This window comes from Paramisgurnus dabryanus, chromosome 1 (genome assembly GCF_030506205.2).
Source record: "Paramisgurnus dabryanus chromosome 1, PD_genome_1.1, whole genome shotgun sequence".
NCBI classification, from domain to species: domain Eukaryota; kingdom Metazoa; phylum Chordata; class Actinopteri; order Cypriniformes; family Cobitidae; genus Paramisgurnus; species Paramisgurnus dabryanus.
The window spans coordinates 29,218,500-29,242,417 of record NC_133337.1 but is presented as its reverse complement, the minus strand read 5'-3'; the positions used below and the strand labels follow the sequence as shown (position 1 = coordinate 29,242,417).

At 42.0% G+C, this 23,918-nt stretch overlaps 1 protein-coding gene across 1 annotated transcript in view; it reads left to right on the top strand.

Annotated features, from left to right (window-relative positions):
• b2m (beta-2-microglobulin) overlaps positions 1–19,705 on the top strand; it is a 198,797-nt gene extending 179,092 nt beyond the window's left edge. Inside the window, exon 4 of the mRNA XM_065289874.1 lies at positions 19,695–19,705. The gene's annotated coding sequence lies outside the window, so the exon portion shown is untranslated. The remainder of the gene's footprint in view (positions 1–19,694) is intronic.
• The last annotated feature ends 4,213 nt before the right edge of the window (positions 19,706–23,918 follow it).

Genomic DNA, 23,918 nt, shown 5'->3' with positions numbered 1-23,918 from the left:
TCCATATGTAAGAGTTTATAAGTAGAGAAAAAACGGAAACCCTAAGGGGACATGGAGCAAAAATTAAATAAAGTTCAGTTTCGCATGCACACGTGAAACTATCGCATTTAGTTTTGCGTGCGCACTTGAAACTTTTGCGTGCACACTTGAAACTATCACATTTAGTTTTGCGTGCGCACTTGAAACTTTTGCGTGCACACATGAAACTATCGCATTTAGTTTTGCGTGCGCACTTGACACTTTTGCGTGCACACGTGAAACTATCGCATTTAATTTGCGTGCACACTTGAAACTTTTGCGTGCACACGTGAAACTATCGCATTTAGTTTTGCGTGCGCACTTGAAACTTTTGCGTGCACACATGAAACTATCGCATTTAGTTTTGCGTGCGCACTTGAAACTTTTGCGTACACATGTGAAACTATCGCATTTAATTTGCGTGCACACTTGAAACTTTTGCGTGCACACGTGAAACTATCGCATTTAGTTTTGCGTGTGCACTTGAAACTTTTGCGTGCACACTTGAAACTATCGCATTTAATTTGCGTGCACACTTGAAACTTTTGCGTGCACACGTGAAACTATCGCATTTAATTTGCGTGCACACTTGAAACTTTTGCGTGCACACGTGAAACTATCGCATTTAATTTGCGTGCACACTTGAAACTTTTGCGTGCACACTTGAAACTATCACATTTAGTTTTGCGTGCGCACTTGAAACTTTTGCGTGCACACATGAAACTATCGCATTTAGTTTTGCGTGCGCACTTGAAACTTTTGCGTGCACACGTGAAACTATCGCATTTAATTTGCGTGCACACTTGAAACTTGTCATGATTTCGGTCTTATTGGCTGCTTTGTCTTTGTTTCTCTATGTGTTGTGTTTTTGTTTTGACAGCTCCACACGTGCGCGTCCTCCACCTGGTGATCTCATTACCTCTGACTTCTCTCACCGGCGCCCCGCACCTGATTCTTATTATTGCCCAATCCGGTTTGATTTAAATTCCCCTCGTTTCCTTTGTTCTTTGCAAGTTCGTCTTTGTGTGTTCCTGCCCGCTAGCCCTGTCTAGTTCTTGTCATGTCTAGTCTATTCCTAGTATATTTCACCGTGCTCTCTGCTGCCTTTGCCCCGTTAGATTCCCCGCCCTGCTGTCAGTATCTCTCGATTGGTGTGGCATCTGTCTAGTCTTTGGAAGCTTTCAGTCAGAGGAATCTCCAAGCGATATTTTACATCTTGTGCTGTCCAGCCGCAGTGCGCTCACGAGCGCGTAATTCTGCAGAACACGCTGACACCGCAGTGCGCTTAGCGCGTAATTCTGCTCTACACCCTGTCCAGCCGCAATGCGCTCACGAGCGCGTAATTCTGCCGAAGACGCTGACAGCCGCAGTGCGCTCTAGCGCGTATTCTGCTCCACACCCTGACTGCCGGAGTGCGCTGTCCAGCGCGCGTACTGCTGAAGACTCTAACCGCTCTCTCTCTCTGTGTCCCACCGGGAATCTCCCTCCGTGCCACCAGGACTTCGTCCCTCTGATTACTGTGTCATCTCTTCTCCTTTTATGCATACACGGACACTGAGAGCTCTCCATTATACATATCTGATCCATCTAGTGTTTTCTCCTATACATTTACATTGAGTGTTGTCTATTATACACATTCTGAGAATAAAACCTCTGCGCTGGGATACCGGTCTTGTGTCTTTCCTAACAGGACGAACTTGCCAATATGGATCCCGCGGAGGTTGACGCCCTCCGATCTGCTCTCGCCCAGCAAGGCTCTTGGTTGGGCCAACACTCGGCCTGTCTCACCACCATGTCTCAAGAGGTCGAGGATCTATCTTCTCGCTTGGCTGACCTCTCCTCCCGTCTTGACCAGTTTCAGCAGTTAAAGACGGAGCCTCATGCCACAGACCCACCACCTTATGATGGAGATCCCGCCTCCTGCCGAGCGTTTCTGTCACAATGTTCCCTGGTCTTTGCCCTCCAGCCACGTCGCTACGCTTCTGAGCGCACCCGGATTGCGTACGTGATCACCCGGCTGATTGGGAGGGCTCGTGAGTGGGCTACAGCCGTTTGGGATGCCGGCGATCCTTGCTGCCGATCCTTCCATGAATTTCGCGAGGAGATGGAAAAGCTATTCGACCGCTCCGTTCGCGGGGACGCCGCTGCGGCTCGGTTGGCACGCCTGGTTCAGGGAAGACACTCCGTCACCGAGTTCGCCATAGAGTTTAAGACCCTAGCGGCTGCCTGCCACTGGAACGAAGCGGCTCTTCGAGCGCAGTTTGTTGAGGGGTTGTCAGATGATCTGCAGGATGAGATCGCCGTGCACGATCTTCCCCCCACGCTCGAAGCCATTATTGATCTGGCTCTCCGGATCGAAGCCCGGAGGATCCTTCATGGTCAGCGTCACTCTCTGCGCCAGCGAGTGCTTATGGGTGAGACTTCCACTTCTCCCTCTGCCCCGACGTCTCCACCTGTCGAGTCGGAACTCATGCAACTGGGGCGCATGCGCCTGTCACAGAGAAAGAGAGAGAGGCGGATGCAGAATGCCCTCTGCCTCTACTGTGGGAGACCCGGACATTTTGCTAGGACCTGCCCGTTAAAAGGCCGCTGCCCACCAGTGAATTCGGGAGTCCTGGTGGGCGCTACATCTTCTAAACTCTCCCCTGTTTCCAGCACCCAGCTCCCCGTCATGCTGTCCTTCGCTGGGCGGGATCATCCGTCCACCGCCCTTCTCGACTCTGGTGCGGAGGGCAACTTCATTGATGAGGCTCTGGTTCGCTCCTGGGGTCTCCCGGCTGTCCCTCTCCAATCCCCTTTGGATGTCTGGTCCCTTAAGGGGCAGCAGATGGCGCGGATCACTCATTGCACTCCCCCTGTGAGTCTCTCTGTGTCTGGTAATCATCGTGAAGAGATTGTGTTGCATATTCTTCATGCTTCTCTATCTCCCATTATTTTGGGGCATGGTTGGTTAGCGCAACACAATCCTCACGTTGATTGGCAGCATAGTGTAATTTTGTCTTGGTCCCAGTCTTGTCATGTGTCTTGTCTTGGTTCTGCTGTTTCTGGTTCTGTTCTTTCTTTCCCTCAGGTTCCGGCGGTAGATTTGACCGGAGTCCCGGCGGAGTATGCGGATATCGCTCAGGTGTTTAGTAAAGCCCGGGCCACCTCCCTTCCTCCTCACCGGCCATATGATTGTGCTATTGATCTCCTCCCCGGCACTTCTCCGCCAAAGGGTAGACTTTATTCGTTATCGGGTCCTGAGAGAGAGGCTATGGACCAGTATATTAATGATGCCCTGCGTGCCGGTCTCATCCGTCCCTCCACCTCGCTCGCAGGGGCGGGGTTTTTCTTTGTTGGCAAAAAGGACGGCTCCCTGCGCCCTTGTATTGATTATAGGGGTTTAAATGACATTACTGTTAAGAATAGGTACCCCCTTCCTTTAATGTCTACTGCGTTTGAGCTCCTGCAGGGGGCGCAGTTCTTTTCTAAGCTAGATTTACGCAACGCCTATCATCTGGTGCGAATAAGAGAGGGAGATGAATGGAAGACAGCCTTTAACACCCCTACCGGACACTTTGAGTACTGCGTTCTTCCGTTCGGCCTTTGTAACGCCCCCTCTGTCTTCCAAACTCTGGTTAATGATGTGCTGAGAGACATGATTAACAAGTTTGTCTTTGTGTACATAGATGATATTCTCATCTTTTCTCCCTCTATGCAGGAACACACTCAGCATGTCCGCCGAGTCTTACGCCGGCTGTTAGAAAATAAGCTGTATGTCAAGGCGGAGAAGTGCGAATTCCATCGTAAGTCAGTTTCGTTCCTGGGTTTTGTTGTTGCCCCCGGTGAGATCCGTCCCGACCCAGCCAAGATCAAAGCGGTGGCCGAATGGCCAGTCCCCGACTCCCGTAAGGATTTATTAAGATTTCTGGGTTTCGCCAATTTTTACCGGCGATTTATCAGAAATTATGGTCAGATTGCTCAAACTCTTACTGCTCTCACTTCCACCAAGGAGAGGTTTGTCTGGAATTCCCGTGCTCAGGAGGCCTTTGATAATTTAAAGTCCCGGTTTATCTCTGCTCCTGTTCTCTCTATTCCAGATCCGGCTGCTCAATTTATTGTGGAGGTGGATGCTTCGGATGTCGGGGTAGGCGCCGTTTTGTCTCAGCGGTCTGCAAGGGATGGCAAGGTGCATCCCTGCGCCTTCTTCTCCCATCGGTTAAACCCAGCAGAGCGAAATTATGACATAGGCAATCGGGAGCTGTTGGCGGTCAGACTGGCTTTGGGTGAGTGGCGTCACTGGTTAGAGGGGACCTCGGAGCCCTTCCTGGTCTGGACGGATCATAAGAATCTCGAATACATCCGTTCAGCCAGGAGGTTATCTTCTCGTCAGGCTCGTTGGGCGCTCTTCTTTGAGAGATTTAACTTCACCCTCTCGTACCGGCCCGGTTCAAGAATACTAAGCCTGATGCTCTCTCTCATTTGTTCGAAAGCCCCGGTTCCGCTGGGGACGAAACCATCCTCCCGGAGGGGCGGGTGGTGGGTGCCCTGCGCTGGGGAATAGAACAACGGGTGAGACGGGCCGGCCGGGAGGGGGAAGTGCCAGAGGGGTGCCCAGCGGGTCGATTGTGGGTTCCGAATGCGCTTCGCTCCGAGGTCATCCGGTGGGGTCACGAGTCCAAGTTTGTTTGCCATCCGGGGGTTCGGAGAACGTTGGCTACCGTACGTCAGCGTTTTTGGTGGCCCTCTATGGGTCCCGATGTCAGACAGTTTGTGTTAGCCTGTCAGGTTTGTGCCCGTAATAAGGCCTCTCATCAAGCCCCTATTGGTCTGCTTAAACCATTACCCATTCCCTCTCGTCCTTGGTCACATATCGCCATCGATTTTGTAACCAATTTGCCTAGTTCTAAGGGAAACACTGTAGTTTTGACCATTGTCGACCGCTTCTCCAAGGCGGCTCACTTTGTCCCTTTGCCCAAATTGCCCACTGCTAAGGAAACTGCCCAGGTTATGATCGAGCACGTCTTTCGCTTACATGGTCTGCCCACAGACGTTGTTTCAGATAGGGGTCCTCAGTTTATTTCTCGTTTCTGGCAGGAATTTTGTAGACAAATAGGCTCCACAGCTAGCTTGTCTTCAGGGTATCATCCTCAGACCAACGGGCAATGTGAACGGGCTAACCAAGATTTAGGTAGAGCTCTCCGCTGTCTGACATCGCAATATCCGAGCTCCTGGTGCCAACAGTTACCCTGGGTTGAATACGCCCATAATTCTCTCCCTGTTTCTTCCCTTAACATGTCCCCTTTTGAGGCGTCCATGGGGTTTCAGCCTCCTTTATTCCCATCACAGGAACCTGATGTGGTGGTTCCGTCTGCGCTAGCTTTTGTCCGTCGTTGCAAACGCACCTGGAGAAAGGCTAGATTTACATTACGCCAGGTTTCCAGACGAACCAAAGCCGCGGCCGACCGTCACCGTAGAACCGCGCCCCGTTTTATCTGTGGGCAGAAGGTATGGCTTTCGTCCAAGGATTTACCTCTCCGTGAGCCTTCTCGCAAGCTGGCTCCACGATTCCTTGGGCCATACAGCATTGTCAAGGTTATTAATCCCGTGACGGTCAGGCTCAGATTGCCCCCAGCACTCGGTCGGGTTCATCCAGTTTTTCATGTGTCTAAGCTGAAGCCTGTGTATTTTTCCCACCTTAACCCTGTTCCCTCTGCCCCCACCCCTCCCACCCCTCAGCTTATAGATGGTGCCCCTGTGTATTCAGTTAAATCTTTACTGGATGTGCGTCGCCGGGGTAGGGGATTTCAATACCTCGTTGACTGGGAAGGATATGGTCCGGAGGAGAGGTGTTGGGTACCGGCCCGGGACATCCTGGACCCTGGGCTGATAGAGGATCTCCGCCGGCGACGGGGTGAGTCTCCTCATGGACCGCCCGGTGGCGGTCGTGGGGGGGGGGGGGTCCTGTCATGATTTCGGTCTTATTGGCTGCTTTGTCTTTGTTTCTCTATGTGTTGTGTTTTTGTTTTGACAGCTCCACACGTGCGCGTCCTCCACCTGGTGATCTCATTACCTCTGACTTCTCTCACCGGCGTCCCGCACCTGATTCTTATTATTGCCCAATCCGGTTTGATTTAAATTCCCCTCGTTTCCTTTGTTCTTTGCAAGTTCGTCTTTGTGTGTTCCTGCCCGCTAGCCCTGTCTAGTTCTTGTCATGTCTAGTCTATTCCTAGTATATTTCACCGTGCTCTCTGCTGCCTTTGCCCCGTTAGATTCCCCGCCCTGCTGTCAGTATCTCTCGATTGGTGTGGCATCTGTCTAGTCTTTGGAAGCTTTCAGTCAGAGGAATCTCCAAGCGATATTTTACATCTTGTGCTGTCCAGCCGCAGTGCGCTCACGAGCGCGTAATTCTGCAGAAGACGCTGACACCGCAGTGCGCTTAGCGCGTAATTCTGCTCTACACCCTGTCCAGCCGCAGTGCGCTCACGAGCGCGTAATACTGCCGAAGACGCTGACAGCCGCAGTGCGCTCTAGCGCGTATTCTGCTCCACACCCTGACTGCCGGAGTGCGCTGTCCAGCGCGCGTACTGCTGAAGACTCTAACCGCTCTCTCTCTCTCTGTGTCCCACCAGGAATCTCCCTCCGTGCCACCAGGACTTCGTCCCTCTGATTACTGTGTCATCTCTTCTCCTTTTATGCATACACGGACACTGAGAGCTCTCCATTATACATATCTGATCCATCTAGTGTTTTCTCCTATACATTTACATTGAGTGTTGTCTATTATACACATTCTGAGAATAAAACCTCTGCGCTGGGATACCGGTCTTGTGTCTTTCCTAACAAAACTTTTGCGTGCACACGTGAAACTATCGCATTTAGTTTTGCGTGTGCACTTGAAACTTTTGCGTGCACACTTGAAACTATCGCATTTAATTTGCGTGCACACTTGAAACTTTTGCGTGCACACGTGAAACTATCGCATTTAATTTGCGTGCACACTTGAAACTTTTGCGTGCACACGTGAAACTATCGCATTTAGTTTTGCGTGTGCACTTGAAACTTTTGCGTGCACACTTGAAACTATCACATTTAGTTTTGCGTGCGCACTTGAAACTTTTGCGTGCACACGTGAAACTATCGCATTTAGTTTTGCGTGTGCACTTGAAACTTTTGCGTGCACACTTGAAACTATCGCATTTAATTTGCGTGCACACTTGAAACTTTTGCGTGCACACGTGAAACTATCGCATTTAATTTGCGTGCACACATGAAACTTTTGCGTGCACACGTGAAACTATCGCATTTAGTTTTGCGTGTGCACTTGAAACTTTTGCGTGCACACTTGAAACTATCACATTTAGTTTTGCGTGCGCACTTGAAACTTTTGCGTGCACACGTGAAACTATCGCATTTAGTTTTGCGTGCGCACTTGAAACTTTTGCGTGCGCACGTGAAACTATCGCGCTGCACATGAAGGTTTTGCATGAGCACATGAAACTAAACTTTAGATTTTATTACTCCAATGTCACTTTAGGGGCTCGGTAGAAAAAAATATAGATAGGATGAAACTTTTTTTGTTTGTTTGTTGGAAAGCAGAGGGTCTGTTCTTTCATTTTATATTTTGTATGTTTATATATTTTTAGAAGAACATTTTCCTGGAAGGCATCTTGTGAAACTTTTGTAAAAATAAAAAAATGCTGGTGGGCAACTTTTCAAAAAAAAAAAAAAAAATGGCTGGCGGGGAATGAGTTAACTTATGTCTCAGATCGAATTGGTTGATTGAAAAGTTTGTCCCAAGGTCAACAATAATGCTGATCAAGATATATCTCTTGTAATAACTTGGCAAAATCAGGAAGGCCCTTTTGGTGCCATTAGTTCAGCGGTTTTAGGAAAATTTTGTTTGGTTTCGTTTCAGTGTTCAAGAATCCAATTCCCTTCATCTTGCCACTCGAGGACCAACCTGTAGCAGATCGGCAACCGTACAAGCATTTGTTATGCAAAACTCCTCATCGTCAAAGGCAACTTAAAGTTTACACCGACTAATTGGCAGCAACATAAAAGAGGAATTGAAAAATGACAGAAGACACCCTGCCTCCAACCCCCCTTTTGAAATTTGTCAAAATGTTTTCTCTTATAACAGGAAAACAAAGCATTCGCTCATTAACGATGAAAGAGTTGCCTAAGTCCCCTGTTGATTGACGATCACTGAGATGTATGACATCTCTCAACTTGTCATGGAGGAGTTATTTGTACCCGGCTGCGATCCATTCTGTACGGCGAGACCAGATGTCCCGTCTTAATTAGGCCTGCAGTGATGTTTTTAATGACTTCTTACCCCATTACGGGCAGAGCACGCGCTCGTGAGATCTAGAGATGAGTTTTGTATCGTTCTCCCTGTCATCTTGTCTGAATGTGTGAGAAGTTTTGTGCGTTTTGCCATATTGTGGTGTGTGATTCGAAACACACAGGATCCCTGTGAACGTGAGATTTTGGCGAAAAACAGCGGTGAGTCTGTGGAGAACAAACGGAAATCTGAATTGTTCTTTCGTGCTTCATTTATATATCCATGAGGAACGGTTGTGTCATATCTTTAATTAATAGTGTCTGTTATGGAAAACTAGGCCAGACTAGTTTATAAGATACATCTGTTGCAAAAAGACGGATACGAACGCTCAGAATTTAGTTATTCGCTCCCAAAAGGTTTATACGGTAGACTACTGTTTTATTGCACCTTAGATCACCAATTCTGATTCCCCCATTTCTTTTCCCAGAGTCTACGCTCAAACTTACAGATTCACGATGGGCCGCCAGTACATGGTTGGGTTATTAAAGCTGTAACTTACAATGCACGGATCAAATATGAATTTGGCCTATATTAAATTATATCTCTTCCTCTGATATGTCAGCGCGATATATCTGGGAACCAAGTGTTAAGGCTGACGGTACCTGCCGTAAAGCAGACGCTCGAATCGCCTCAAGTAAGTTTCTGAATAAATGTAATTGCTTTGCCGTAATGAGGGTATAAAATATTTTTAATATTTTAGAACAAGTCCTATTTTTCATATCTGAAAACCACTACGGGGCTCCATTTCAAAGGGTTTCAGTCAAAACCCGATGGGAGACTCAATTGGCTTTAATCTTGCATTCGTTTGAAAATTTGAGCCCATTAGTTAACTTTGCCTTTTCTGTGCGGTTTTCATTGCATTTCAATGAAGCCGCTTTCCTGTGGTGTTAAAACACTAATAGTTGCTTCAAATAGTAAATGAGGAAAGGATATAGAGAAAGAGATGAAGAGAGTAATCGAGCTGATGACCTGAAAGATTTATATTAAACATCTGTGTTTTTATGAAGGTTAAAAAAATGGGTACGCAGGGTATACAGATATCAAATATTTATATGCTTTAGTGAATAATTTGGGGATGCACGATGCTCGTATCAATTGTGGCCAGGTGCGCAAGCTAATTGGTGAAATGCATTGTGGTCGCCAGCAAAAGGGGAAGTCAGGGGACCGGCTGTAATCAAATAAAGGGACGTCCTGAATAATTCTTATTGAAGTGCCTTATGAGCGCCAAAAGCTGTAATTGGCCATACCCACCCGGTACACCTTTTCGCCCCCATCACCAGGGACCTGTACAATCCACAATGGCTAAAAAACCCACCTAGACTAATCAAAATTTGCAAAAACGATTTTTTCAATACCAAGAGCACAACATTGTACGCAATGACCTCATTTAAATAAGAAAGCAAGTGTTTCATCTAATCCAGCCATTCTTTAAAGTCACGTAACGAGACTGAAGCATGTGCGAAACGCCTTCTGAAATGCTAATGCGTAAAAAGGCACTTTTCAACATTTACTTTACATCTCCTAAATAACAACAGTCTTTACTTTAAAGGCTGACCAACCTCCCCGAGGGTCAGCAGTCTGCTCTGCTTTGAATAAATAAATTGTGTCATTATGCTTTTCATCGTCTGATAAACAGCTCTTTTTCGCACTCAGAATCTCCATTAAAGAAAAGTAGGTCAAGAGCAGGGGCTTTAAAAGGCAAACCAATACGCCTCTCCTCTCTTTACATTTCTTCTAAAACCTGCAGACTAGCAAACCACCCCGGCGGTTTATCTTGCTCTTAACTCAGCACTCGCGCTGGTTAAATACAAACTGTATGCACAACAAAAGATGCAACCAGATTGGATACTTTTGGATTTTGTTGCTTGCAATGAGTGCAAAAGTGTTGGCCCCCCTCCAGATTTCTTAAGTTTCAGATCATCAAACAAATTTAACTATTAGTCAAAGATAACAGAAGTGAACACAGCATGCAGTTTTTAAATGAAGGTTTTTATTATTAAAGGAAAACAAAAATCCAAAACTACCTGGCCCTGTGGGGAAAGGGCCAACACTTTTTCACACAACTGTAAAGGATTTTCACATTTTCAAAGTTTTGTGAGTATGGTTGTTGGATTTAATGTTTTTGAGTATTAAAAACAGAGCACTGTGTTAGCAACGCAAAAAGCTGTGGGTTTGATTTCCATGGAACTCACGTATTGATAAAATATATACATTTGGAAAAGAAATTTAAATGCATATTCCACCTGATTCTGATTGGTCAATCAGGGTTGATTCAAAAATGTGGCTGCCAAAAAATAAAATTGACAGTTTTCCCAGATGACTGCATTCCTTGGGTTGCAATGGCTGTGTTATTTTTAACCCATGCTGGGTAAATATTGGACAGAACACATGCTGGGTTAAAAATTATATGTTGGGTTGTTGTTATGCAACCATGGGTTATAATAACTCAGCATTGTTTAGAGTGTGATTTTTGATTTCACTCTACATAAATGCTTTTTCAAAATGTTATGTCCATTATTTATTTACTTATTTATTCACTAAGTAGCTGTTTAAAGTCACAATGAAACTGAAGTAGCAATAGGCTTTATGCCCAGCTGCACTACTTACTGAACTTCAGCCAGCTCCTTGTTTCCTGTCTGCCATTATTGGACAAACAGATTAATCCAGGTGTGTCTGATTATTGTTGTTGTGACTACTGAGGTCAGGCACACCTGGATTAATCAGTTTGTCCAATAATGGCAGACAGGAAACAAGGAGCTGGCTGAAGTTCAGGAAGTAGTGCAGCTGGGCATAAAGCCTATTGTCTTATTTTCCCGATGACTTCTCTTTCAATAGTTCGGAGTGTCACATGTGTTGCTCGTCATGTCAAAATATGTGTTTCTTGCGTCATGTGAACCATGTGCATCGTGCGTCAATTCAAAATACGTGCCTGCTGCACACGCGTCGAAAGGATTAATGATAACGAGACGCTCATGTTCACAAAATTCTCGAAAGACACTACCTTAACACTAAACTCTGATTATACATAAGATTAAGTGAGTATCTGGCAAACCTGAGCATCACTTTTATCACAAACCCCTTTGAAGCGTCTGCAGCAGGCATGTATTTTGACATGACACATGTAAGTTTACATGACGCGCAACTGGGACGCCACTGTATTTTTCCCATCGTATATCCGAGTGAAAAATTAGAATTAAAATTAGAAAAAAAGACCTGAATTCGTCCATTGGGAATTGATTGGATCATTGGAAGTTGGGTCATGATGCTATTTGCTAATGCAATCTTTTCCCAGACCCCACCCTCCCACCATTCGTGACCAGAAGTAAAGAGAGATCGTTTTGAGGAAGGAAGGAGCTTTGTGTTTTTAATGAAAGATTATGAAAGCACATTAGTTTTTTTTTAGCGATACTACCCCTCTGACTATACATTATCCCTTACATACTGTATTAAGTATGCTAAACCTAAACCGTCAATAGCGTGCTTACTAATGTACATTACTTTAAATTAAAAAGTAATTAGTGACTCCCGCTTTGTTTTAACAGCACTGTGCAAATGAGTGTCAGCTCTGGGTGTATGATGGGGCATAAGAAGATCCAAATCAACAAACAAATGCCTGTTTGCAGGATTCAGAGGATGATGGGTAAGGATGCGCAAGCCTGCCGGTATGGTAAGTGTCTGAGCTTAGGCCTGACTTTGCCCATCTGTTGGAACCCCGGCCAGCGAAGGAGGGGGGCAGCAGTCGTCCAAATGTGTGCCATAGATGCTTGCAAAAACTGTGTTGATCCTAATGCTTGTCCAACATTTCCTTAGTATGAACGACTAATACTAAATTACTGGCCTTAATGGTTCTTAGGTCAATGTTTATACAAGGCATTGCTGTAAAGTAGACTTTTCCGAGACCCTGAAATAATTTAGCTGTTAAACAACCTGCTAACCTTGCTTTGAGGCCTGTTTCCCTGCAACAAAATGTCTTTATAATCTCTTGCATTATAAGAGTCCGTACGGCATAACAGCTACACATGAAGAATCCAATACCTCAGAAACGAGAACGATAACACAAACATTTCCTCAGGAAATATCTTTAGTAGAGAGTAAACACTTTTACTTAGATTTAGCTATGTGTCTACAATGCCATCTGTGCACTATGCACCCAAGACGTACTGTACCATTTTGTGTAAAAGCAGGCCTAAGTGTGAGGAAGATGAAGAAGACCGTATCCAGGTCCATATCAAAACCCGGCCATCGCGTCACTATCCCTGTCTGCATCCAATTTCAGCGTGAACGTTTCCAGTTAAACCCCCATCAAACAGACACACGGAGGCACAAAGGAAAACCTCATCTCCACGGGAAACTAATCCTCCGGTGTGTGCTGTAAGCCTGTCAGGGTTTTTTTATTGAAAGAAGTCATCAGTCATTTTTGCCAAAGATTAAAAGTATGGCTAAATTGAGAAAATCCGCTTAAGAATTTTTCCGAATTTAAATTTGGAATGGGAAGTGAGGAGGCTGAGGTGTGTGGAAAAACAGTAAGGTGAGATGAATTAGTAGACATAGAAAATGGCTGTTTCTCAATATGCGTTCTTCAGCGATCTTGCGTCCTTGTGTCCTCGCTCTACGTCATCATTAACTGTCGAAGTTATATTCCAATTCTCAAGACGCAAGTACAGGGGACGCATGAAAAATCCAGGATGTGTTCTTGATATCGAGCATGCCAGTGCAGACTTGTGCACTGAACTCGCTTTACGCCCCAGAAGTCATTGCGGCAAAACGATGGCAGAGGTCAAGTGACCAACAGGAAGATCGCACACAACTCAATTCTCACAAGTCCGTTCTTTGCGTTCTTGGAATTGAGAATCAGCCAATATGTTGGTCCCCCCTATTATTTTATAACATCTCTCTGACGGCCTTTTAGTGCCACCTAGAAAAAATAAATAAATACAATTTCGAGAGTAAAGTCAAAACGTTTTGAAAGTCATAGTTATGAGAATAAAGTCAAAACTTTTGAGAATAAAATCATAATTATGAGAATAGTCAAAACGTTTTAAGAATAAAGTTATAATTATAAGAACAAAGTCAAAATATTTCAATAATAAAGTCATAATAAGAATAAAGTCAAAATATTTAGAGAATAAATTCATAATTATGGGAATAAAGTCAATGTATTTCGAAAATAAAGTCATAAATATGAGAATAAAGTCATAAAATATAAAATTATAAACAAAATATTTTAGAAAATAAAGTCATAATTATGAGAATAAAGTCAAAATATATCAAGAATAAAGTCAAAATATGTCAAGAATAAAGTCAAAATTAGGAGAATAAAGTCAAAACGTTTCGAGAATAAAATCATTTTATAATTATAAAAATGTATACCACGGGTCTGTTGAATGCTATATTCTGATTGGCTGAGAAATGTTCCATGGGTATGCATTAATTTCAGATAACCGCACACCTAACTTGTCAAATTTCTTAAAAATAGGCACCAGAGCAATGTTTGTGGTAACCAGTGTTGGTCAAGTTACTTGGAAATAGTAATTAGTTACTGATTACTGATTACTTCCCTAAGAAAGTAATCCGGTTACTTTACTGATTACTTATTTTCAAAAGTAATTAGTTACTTTACTAGTTACTTTACTAATTACTTTTCAAAAACATGATGCACGACCTGAATATGCTACAGTATGCAACAGGGCCCAGTTGCATAAAGCACCTTAAGTGTAATTTTCCCTTAAATTCACCCTTATGTTTCATTTCAACTTAAGGGTGTTGCAAAAAAAACCTTATGCTTTTTCTGTTGCATCTCCATGGCAACAATAGTATTTTATAAACCTGGGTCGCTGTCGTGAAACATTTAACGATTACCCTTACCTAAGAGAACCATTTAAGGGATTATACTGTATGCAACACCCTTAAATTATTCTCTTACTGTAGGTAAGGGGAATTTACCCCTTAAGTGTCATACTTAAGGGAAAAACTTAAGGTGCTTATTCTATTCTTTCTGCATATTCCATCATCTGAAATTGAATCAAATGAAACATTATCTGTTTTAACCTCTCGACGCGCACTAATTCGTGGGCGTGATGGCGTAGTTTTTTTCTAAGCCTGCAAACAATATCTATATAGCATACTGTCTACAAAGATTATTAATATTAATATCAACATTACTATACATCGTTTAAAAGGTCTACGGGTTTAGCATCATTGTATGGTGATTGTCTCTGTTTTGAGATACATGCTCTAGCATCAGAAATGTATTTTGTTACAGAAGTCCAGATGACTAGATGCAAAATATAAACGGGACTTCTTACCTTATAACGATCGCGAGTCGAATCCGGTCTGTTTCAGTTGTGTGAATAACCCATGAAATCAGTCTAATAAAATTCATCAAATGACAATTTTTGTCCACAAATGCGTATAATCCATGAAATATAGTAGTCTGTTGTTTACATCAGATTTCGCGTGAACGTGTATGAGATGGAGCCGCAGCGGTCATGTCAGTTGGGGGTTCAGGGATTTTTTCAGTAAGTTTCACATTGCTGTGCCGGCTTGCTAGGTGTTTGCTTAGATCTGAGGTGGAATTTTTCGCTGTGGATAAAAGTTTTATTCCCACGCAGGGTGTACAGCGGACGCTGATGTTTTTGTCACCTTTAACTGGGTTAAACTCAAAGTAATGTCGGTACTTCCAAGCATTAAACGCTGCATAGTCTTGTTCTCTTCCGCGCTCCATGTTGTCTTCTCACGTTCAACAATACACTGACTGACGGCGCGGCGCTCATACGTCATTGTCACTCGACTTGCGTCACGACACGAGAGAGTCTCACGAAACAAAATCAAGATTAAAAAATAACGCAGTAACGCAGTCTGCTAACGGGGAAGTAACAGTAATCTAATTACTCGTTTTGCAATTGTTATCCCTTACTTTACTCGTTACTTGAAAAAAGTAATCGGATTACAGTAACGCGTTACTTCTAACGCGTTACTGCCCATCACTGGTGGTAACCGTGGTATAAGAGGAATAATCCGCTTCGTGTCGTGCCGCATTGCACTTTGGGTGTGCGTTATTTTCTTATAATTCAATGGCCCGTCGTCAATTATTCCTTACAAAGTCAGAACGTTTTGAAAGTAAAGTCAAAATTATGAGAAAAAAGTCCAAATATTTTGAGAAGAAAGTCAGAACATTTTGAAAATAAAGTCAAAATTATGAGAATAAAGTCAAAATATTTTGCAAATAAAGTCGTAATTTTGATAATATAGTCAAAAATTATAAGAATTAAGTCAAAATATTTTGAGAATAAAGTCATAATTATGAGAATAAAGTAAAAATCTGTCAAGAATAAAGTCAAAATTAGGAGAATAAAGTCAAAACTATGAAAATAAAGTCAGAACGCTTTAAAAGTAAGGTCAAAATTGTGAGAAAAAAGTCTAAATATTTCGAGAATAAAGTCAGAAGGTTTTGAAAATAAAGTCAAAATTATGAGAATAAAGTCAAAATATTATGCAAATAAAGTCGTAATTTTGATAATGAAGTCATAAATTATAAAAATAAAGTCAAAATATTTTGAGAATAAAGTCATAATAATGAGAAAAAAGTAAAAATATGTCAAGAATAAAGTAAAAAAAAAATTGAGAATAAAGTCAAAATTATGAGAAAAAAGTAAAAATATTTAAAGATTAAAGTCATAATTTTAATAATTAAGTTATAAATTATAAGAATAAAGTAAAAATATTTCGAGAATGAAGTCATAAATTATAAGAATAAATTTGAAATATAATGAGAATAAAGTCAAAATATTTCGAGAATAAAGTCATAATAATAAGAATAAAGTCAAAATATTTCAACAACAAACTCAGAATCAAACTCAAAAACAGAATTTCAGGAAACAACATAGTTGTAGCTTCTGTTAGACATAGACGTGTATTTTAGGACAGGATTTAGCAATAAAGAAATCCTCCATCTTTTAGCATCCGGACACTGCAGCGGTTATACAGAAAACTGAATTTATTCAGGATAAAAAACAGAGATTCAGGATATTGCCTCTATTGTGCAATCTGGAATTTTAACTTTATTCTCGAAATGTTTCGACTTTATTCTCACATTATTATTATTTTTTCTATGTGGCACTAAAACGCTGCCATAGTTTGCGGCTTTATTGTGGGGGAAAGCTTTGCTGTCCGAGTTACCCCAAAGCACCCTCCTTACTGGAGATTTTGGCATAAGAGACACACATGTAAATGAGTTCTCCGTCCCTTTAATTGCATCGCCACTGGCAACAAGGTGTTTCATTGGAGGGAATGACTTCTGCGGGGGATTGGGTCAATAGCTTAACATTTACCATACTATGTGTGTTCCTGGATGGAGTTTATTTACCTGGAGGTAGTGTGACATTAACCACAAAATTATGTCTATTTTTGGGGTATTAATATGGATCCCTGACTTCATATATGCCCAGATGGAGATCTATTACTTGTTATGTCTTCCCAAGAACGCACGCTTTCTGTGTCAAGATACTTTCTCATTTTTAGCCTAAAAAGCAAGATTTTGTAGGTTATTTCAGTGAAAAGTCAAAATTTTGTGGTGCTCAATTTAGCTGCATTGGCTCAGCCAACAACATACAGTAACATTGTGACGTGACTCCCTGTTTGCTTCAACACTGAGGGATGTTTGTATTCTTTTTTTCCAATTGGTGGCACTAATGACTACACGTGCATACTTTTTGCATGTACGTTGTCACTCCGTGCTCGTGTGTCTGTATAAATATTTCACAAAGAGTTCAAACAAAAGCAGTAAAGATGAATAGATATAATAAAGAGACAACATGTGTAGAAAGAGGAACTAATCACGGCTCGGCCTCTCACGCTCTCCTCTCCCATTGTTACTGGCCTCGCTGGCCCGTGCTGAGTTTCTAAGTTGGTAATTATGTCAGCTTCATCCCTAAATGATTTATTATTTATTTTGCCAGACTGCAGCCGAAGAGACGGCTGCCCCTGGAGTGGTCATTAATGCGCTATCTGGCCGGGCAGGGTGAGGCTCCTATGATCCTGACCCAATCTCAGATCCTAATCCAAGGAGGAAGGCGGCTTCAGGCCAGGATCTGGCGGTCCAGCTATCTCACTCTCTATAATTGATAGGTTTTAGGCGATTATACGCTTCACGTGATTAAGATCTATAACGACGTATCGATCGGACCGTGCTGGGATTCGACCAGGGGGCGTGAGGCATGCACGACTACCCGCTCGGCCCCGCCTCCTCCCACCAACCGATGGTTTGACATTTTGATATCTGACATTAGATAAAAGTAGGGTATAGGAGCGTGTATCTGTATATGTGTTTGTGTCTGTGTCTTATACCCTGTGTGGCAAACCTACAGATGAAAGGGCCGAATGTTGTTTGAGTTTATGAGTACATACATATTTACAGTGTGCGTGCACGGAAACATGCACATCTATCAATCCGAGGATCAGAAGAGGGGTTGGATTGGATTTTGAAGGTTAGGTTGTGAAGCCTGTGGGTGGGTGATTATTAATTATGATAGCTGTAGACTCCGATTTTATCCTGCAGACTGAGACCTGTGGGACATCAGCTGAGCTGACTGGCTGACACTGAGACAATCAGAAAAATGGGATGCCGTGGCAATTGATGAGAAACGAATCGGAGTAAAGCTGTGTTTTATTAACATTGTCAACTAGTTCTTTGCAACCAGGCTATGCATGTGTCAACCCATCTGTGCATGAACCATAGGAACACTTACAATTCGTATGTCACCCTGGACCATAAGTCGTATATTTGCAGCAAAAGCCAATAAAACATTGTATCAGTCAAAATTAATAATTTTTTTAAAGGTGCCATGTTGATTGTTTTTACAGTACGCAATATATCATGTCTTCAAGTTTCCTGTTCGCTGTTTTCACTTTCTTTAAAAACAAGCTGATGTCTTCCTTGTTCTATGAAGTCCATCCTTCAGAAATACGTAATGAGTTCTAAATGTGTGGCTGGTCCAGTGTGTTGTGATTCGACAGCAGCTTAGCGCACGTTGTCTGGAAAGGTCACGCCAGATTGAGGAAGCTGTCCTCAGTAAAGGCCAAAAAAAGGGTATTTGACTCCGGAATGACTCCCGATGGCATGGCGACAAAAACACTACAAAGCAATTCTTCCTGTTCTCTGTGGAAGCGCAACAAGGTCACGCCCTTTTTTGGCGTATTCCTGTAGGCGGAGGTTTGTCAAAAATCCAGAATATTGTCATAATCTACCTGGGAAGTAGAGGGCTATAGCCCTTGAAATATATCACTTGGCATTGAACTTTGAGCTTTATAATTTTGCAGGTATTATATATGCTCTAACAGCAACATTACACACTAAAGTTTGAAAATGGGATTACGAAAAACTGCAACTTTAAAGTTGCCATGAAACAAAAAGCGATTGTCTTATTTTCCCCGCGGTGAGGTATATCCAAGTAAAACGGCTTCTGAAATGAATAAAGTAGGGCTGGACTTGAATTCGTCCATCGAGAACTACACTGAAAAAATGATTCATTGAATTTAATAAATTTTTTTAAGGTAAGTGGTTGCAATCAATTTATTTAAGCTACATTTAAACAAAAGTTTTATATTTTATTTTACTTTACTAATCTTTTTTGTTTAAATGTAGCTTAAATAAATTGATTGCAACCACTTACCTTAAAAAATTTTATTAAACTCAATGAATCATTGTTTTCAGTGTAATTGGAATGCTGCGATCTTGTCCCAAACTCCGCCCACCCGCCATAACATACACTGTAAAAAAAATTCTGTAAAAATTACAGTATTACTGGATTTTACTGGCAACTAGCTGCCAGTAACTTACTGTAGATTTTACATTTATGTTATTTACTTGCAACAGTTTGTTCAAAGTTAAATGAACATAAAAAATATTCTCAGTCTTTATCTTCTACAGTAAGTTACTGGCAACCAGCTGCATAATTACAGCAAATTGTTTACAGTGTAGATTTTCGTTTTTGTTTAAAGATTATGAGGGCACATATATTTTTTTTTAAAAATCACAGTTTTTCATTTCAATTTCATTGCAACTTTATTGTCAAAATCATTAGGATATTAAACAAAAATCATGTTCCACAAAAATATGTTGTATATTATGTACCTTAAATATATCAAAAAAAAGTATTTATGATCAGTAATATATGTTGCTAAGGACTTTGGACAACTTTAAAAGCGATTTTCTCAATATAAAATATTTTTTTTGCACCCTCAAATTCCAGATTTTCAAATTGTTGTATCTGATCCTTACAAACCATACATCAGTGGAAATCTTATTTATATTTATTATATTATTTAAATATTTACTTTAAAAAAGACCCTCATGACTTTTTTGGTTTTGTGGTCCAAGGTCACATATAAAATACAATAGATTATTTTGTAGGGGTGTACGATATTTCACGATACACACTATAATACTTGTCCAATATCGATTCGGAATCACAATGGCAATATTATGCACAAATATTTCGTGTACTACGGCTAAGTCCTTATCAATCTAAAATCACAATTTGATTCTTTTATAACATGCATTTGAAAAAGCTAAACTTATCAAACATAATCATTATAAATATTCTTTATTATCATGAAAATACATGTTAATGTTTGAAGAACAGTGATATACAGTAAATATGCTTGCACGTTTCCTTGAGCTGCCTGTGTAATGTTTCTTCTTCTGTGGCGCATTTTGAGTTTCTGCACAAGAGCGCCATCTGGCTTTTGGATGTAGCAAAATTTCATTCATTGAGAAGCATAGCAATCAGAATCGCACGATGTATCGTTACACCCCTATTATTTTTAATGAACAGTAAAATAACTTAATAAAAGAGGTAGTTGTTCAAGCCCCACGATCTAGGCCCTATTTAACAGCATGCATATTTTGAGTATTTTACATAATCTACTTTGAGACTGTCCTCCAAAATATAACGACCTCATAGTTCGTTTGTGCAAGCACCTTATTACGACGTAAAGTGACGTATTAAGGGATTAGTGTCCTCTAAGTGGCAGTATCTTTTACAATCTGTTGTTACATTTTAAGGTTTTGCCTTTTACTTTAGATTAGACACATTTAATTTTATAAATTTGTAAATGTAGAAATGGTTTTATAACTAACCCCACCCTCACCCTTACCCTAAACCCAACCACTTCTCAACCATATTAAACACAAAAGTACAGTCAGGTATTTATTGCATAATACAGTATAAAAGTATTACAAACCATTTGCGTTGCAAACCTTTCGAACTGAAGCCATACGATTACTTTTTATGAAGAACGCACAGTCAGATCTCAATTAAACATAAACCAGCATGATGTAGTTGGTCACAAGAGCCAATAGCGCTTCACATTCTTAGCTAATGTAATGATGCAATTGATCACGAGAGCCAATGCCTTTTCACAATCATAGATGATGTATCATCGCTTCTTCTACACTTGGTATATTTTAAGTACATTTTTAAAAAGTTTTGACTGTTTTGTATGCTGTGTTTATATCATATAATAAATAAATGGGAAAGTTATTTGCCCTAAATGCCTGAATAGTGTAATGTGTAATAAAATACAATTAATCCTGGCGGTTTAAATTAAAAATCTTATCCCAGTAGATGTCATCATAGCAAAATCACCCCCCAAAATATCATTTTATACCCTACTATATTAAGTTTCACCTGCAGCCGGTAGAGGCGTTAATTTACTAAATGCCTCAATTGGTCGTATTTCGTGAAATGGACAAACGACCAAAGCAATCGTATGGGTTGGAGGGTATGTTGTCTACTTTACTTGACTGCAAAAGTAACTAGTCGGGCAAGTTCCACTATATTTTACAATATGGACCCCTTTATTGTCCTGTGTCTATGCATATATAAGTAAAAGAGTCGTCCCAATTACCCTCAGGCTAAGTTATCTTCTGATGATCTCAGCTCGATTCATTCCGGAGCTTTCCAATGGACTCTTTGGCTATCAACAAGCCGCCCCGGTGTCGATTTGCCATGCAAGAATCCATCCCTCTCGGTAATAAAGCGAGCGCAGACGGGAAAAAAGAGCCGGAGTGGGGAAATTAAAGAAAAGCAGACAGAAGCACTTCGAGCTCATTCCTGCATTATGGCGCATTTCCATTTTTCCGCCTCAGTCTTAATCTCCATTGAATGACTGTCATCGCCCCGCGGCTGTAATTAGGAACGGACTTTGGACAACAACAGACGAGTCGGTCTAGCTTGTCTAAAGCAGCAAATTACCTTTAGCTTATGGTAAGCAATATTCCGTGCCAGGCAACTTTTACTGCTGATTAGCAATTAGCTCAAACTACCGGCAGCCGAAGAGCTAATGTTTAATTTGGTCTTCTAATGATAGACTCCCATTCAGTGCTCGCAGGCCGGGGTGAGGGAACGCGGGGGGAAGGGGGCTGGGTTCGTAGAAACATATGGATTTTTTCCTAATTCTTTTTCATTTACAACCTGACAGGCCCGCAGGTAGTCGAGGAGAGGAAATTTCTGAGCGATTAGTAATGGCTGCCCCTCAAAGTGGCATACGAATGCTAATGATTTACTTCAAGGCCTCAGAAAATACACATCGTACGGTTACTTACTCTGGAGGCTAAGTAATCATAGCGTTATGCCGGTGTTACACGACGAGTACGAAATTGTCAGTTTATGTATGTCGTCAACGTGGCGACAGCAAAGAAATGAGCTGTTTCAGTTCGGCACAGTGACGAATACATGCTGTAGCCTGGAGGTGACAGACAAACTGATCTTGTTTCTTTAGGTGCCATAATAAAACGCAACAGATTAGAAAATTGATCTTGGTCCTGGATATTAATTGGTCAACACAGCTGGTTAATCTACTGCATCACCCTAGATTAGGGTGACCATACGTGTAGGGTGGCCATTAAAGCCCAAGAGATCTAGGGTAGGGTGACCATACATCCCATTTTTCCCAGACACGTCCTTGGCAGGATTTTGGATGCGTTCTCCAGAAGGCGAGTTGGTTGACCGCATACGTCATCAGATTTAATATTTCGGGTTCTATTTCAGTCCGGCGAAACTGGCACGAAAAACCACCCTACATATGTGCCATATTTCCCTGGCCATGATTTCGGGTGCGTCCTCCATTCTTACCATGAATTCTAACGGTTGCTTTTCTAAAATAGAACCTGGAATACTAAACCTCGATGACGTATGCGGTCGACTTCCGGAGGACGCACCCGAAATCCTGCCAAAGACTTGTCTGAGGAAAATGGCACGTAAGGTCACCCTACCCTAGATGTCTCTGTGGTCGTCCATATTTAAAAAGTACATCTTTGCACTTATTATTGGTACCGAATTCTGTACCTTTTTAAAGCCTACTGCCCTGGTGACAGCTAGAGAACACTTTTTGGCCATTTTTCGATAGTGCTAAATAAGCATCACAAGCTTTAAGCACCATTAGCCTGACCTTGAGATGTCACACAACAATATTATCTCAAAAGGTCACCAGACCATTTACACAGACGGCTCAAACATCTCAGCCTGGCCGCTAAAGGCCTTGTTTTCGTAAAGAGTTTGCAAACACGAGCAAGTGGTGTCGGCGTGGGCCTCAAAGAGTCCCTTAAGACCCCGCTAATCATTCTCGTGTAACAGTAGACGCTCGTGGGCCGGGCCTGATCAGGTGGAAGCGGTACAGCACTCACTCAAGGCGAGTTCAGCGTAGATGCTTGTTAAAAATGTGCGATGGTTACCATGGGAATTATCCCATCCCTCGGGGTTTGGGAGTTCTTTGCGCTAATGAACGGCAGGGATGAGTCTCGTTATCCTCTGTCTGTCTGATATTCAGCCACGTCGTCTCATCTCGTGCATGAGTCTCTCTCTCTCTCTAGTAAAGATGGAGGATTTTGTTTTCACGTGAGTGAGAATGAGAAGAAATGATGTTCTTCAATGCCTGCTGATGAGCGGTCATCAAATTATATAATATTATGGCATTATGTTCTCTATACTGGTTGCACTTATATTTGTAATGATTTCAGCTAGCAGTAAACTTAAACAAAGAAGTAGCTTTATTTTATCCATGTTGACCAGTGTTGCATGTTGTTTACTGTTTCTCTCTATCGTCTTATTTCTCTTTCACTTCCCTTTATCGTACACATGAGATATGGCCAAGGTGTGGCTGTGCACCTTGAGAAGTTCAAAAGCAAGGGATGTTTTCCATTTCTTTTCCAAACCCAACTTTTTCAAACCTGTGTTTCTGACTTGTGCAGGGCTCTTGGGAACGACAGCAGTGAAACGGGAGTCTCTGTAAAGTAAAGGTAAGAAGGGACAGAGAGAGAGAAAGTGAGCAATGAGAAGAGAGAAAGAAAGAGAAAGAGAGAGAGAGAGAGAGAGTACTAAAACATGGAACTCTCGCTTTTTCATACACACACAAAAAACACAAAAAAGACTGGCAGGCTGGAGCTTCAAAGCTTTAGCTTCTCTCTTTCCTTCCTCTGGTGTGGAATTTCAATGCAGTATTTCATTTTTTATCGGGGGGTTGGGGATGGGCGAGGAGGTTGGGGCAGGAGGTGTGTTTATTCACTCAATGATCC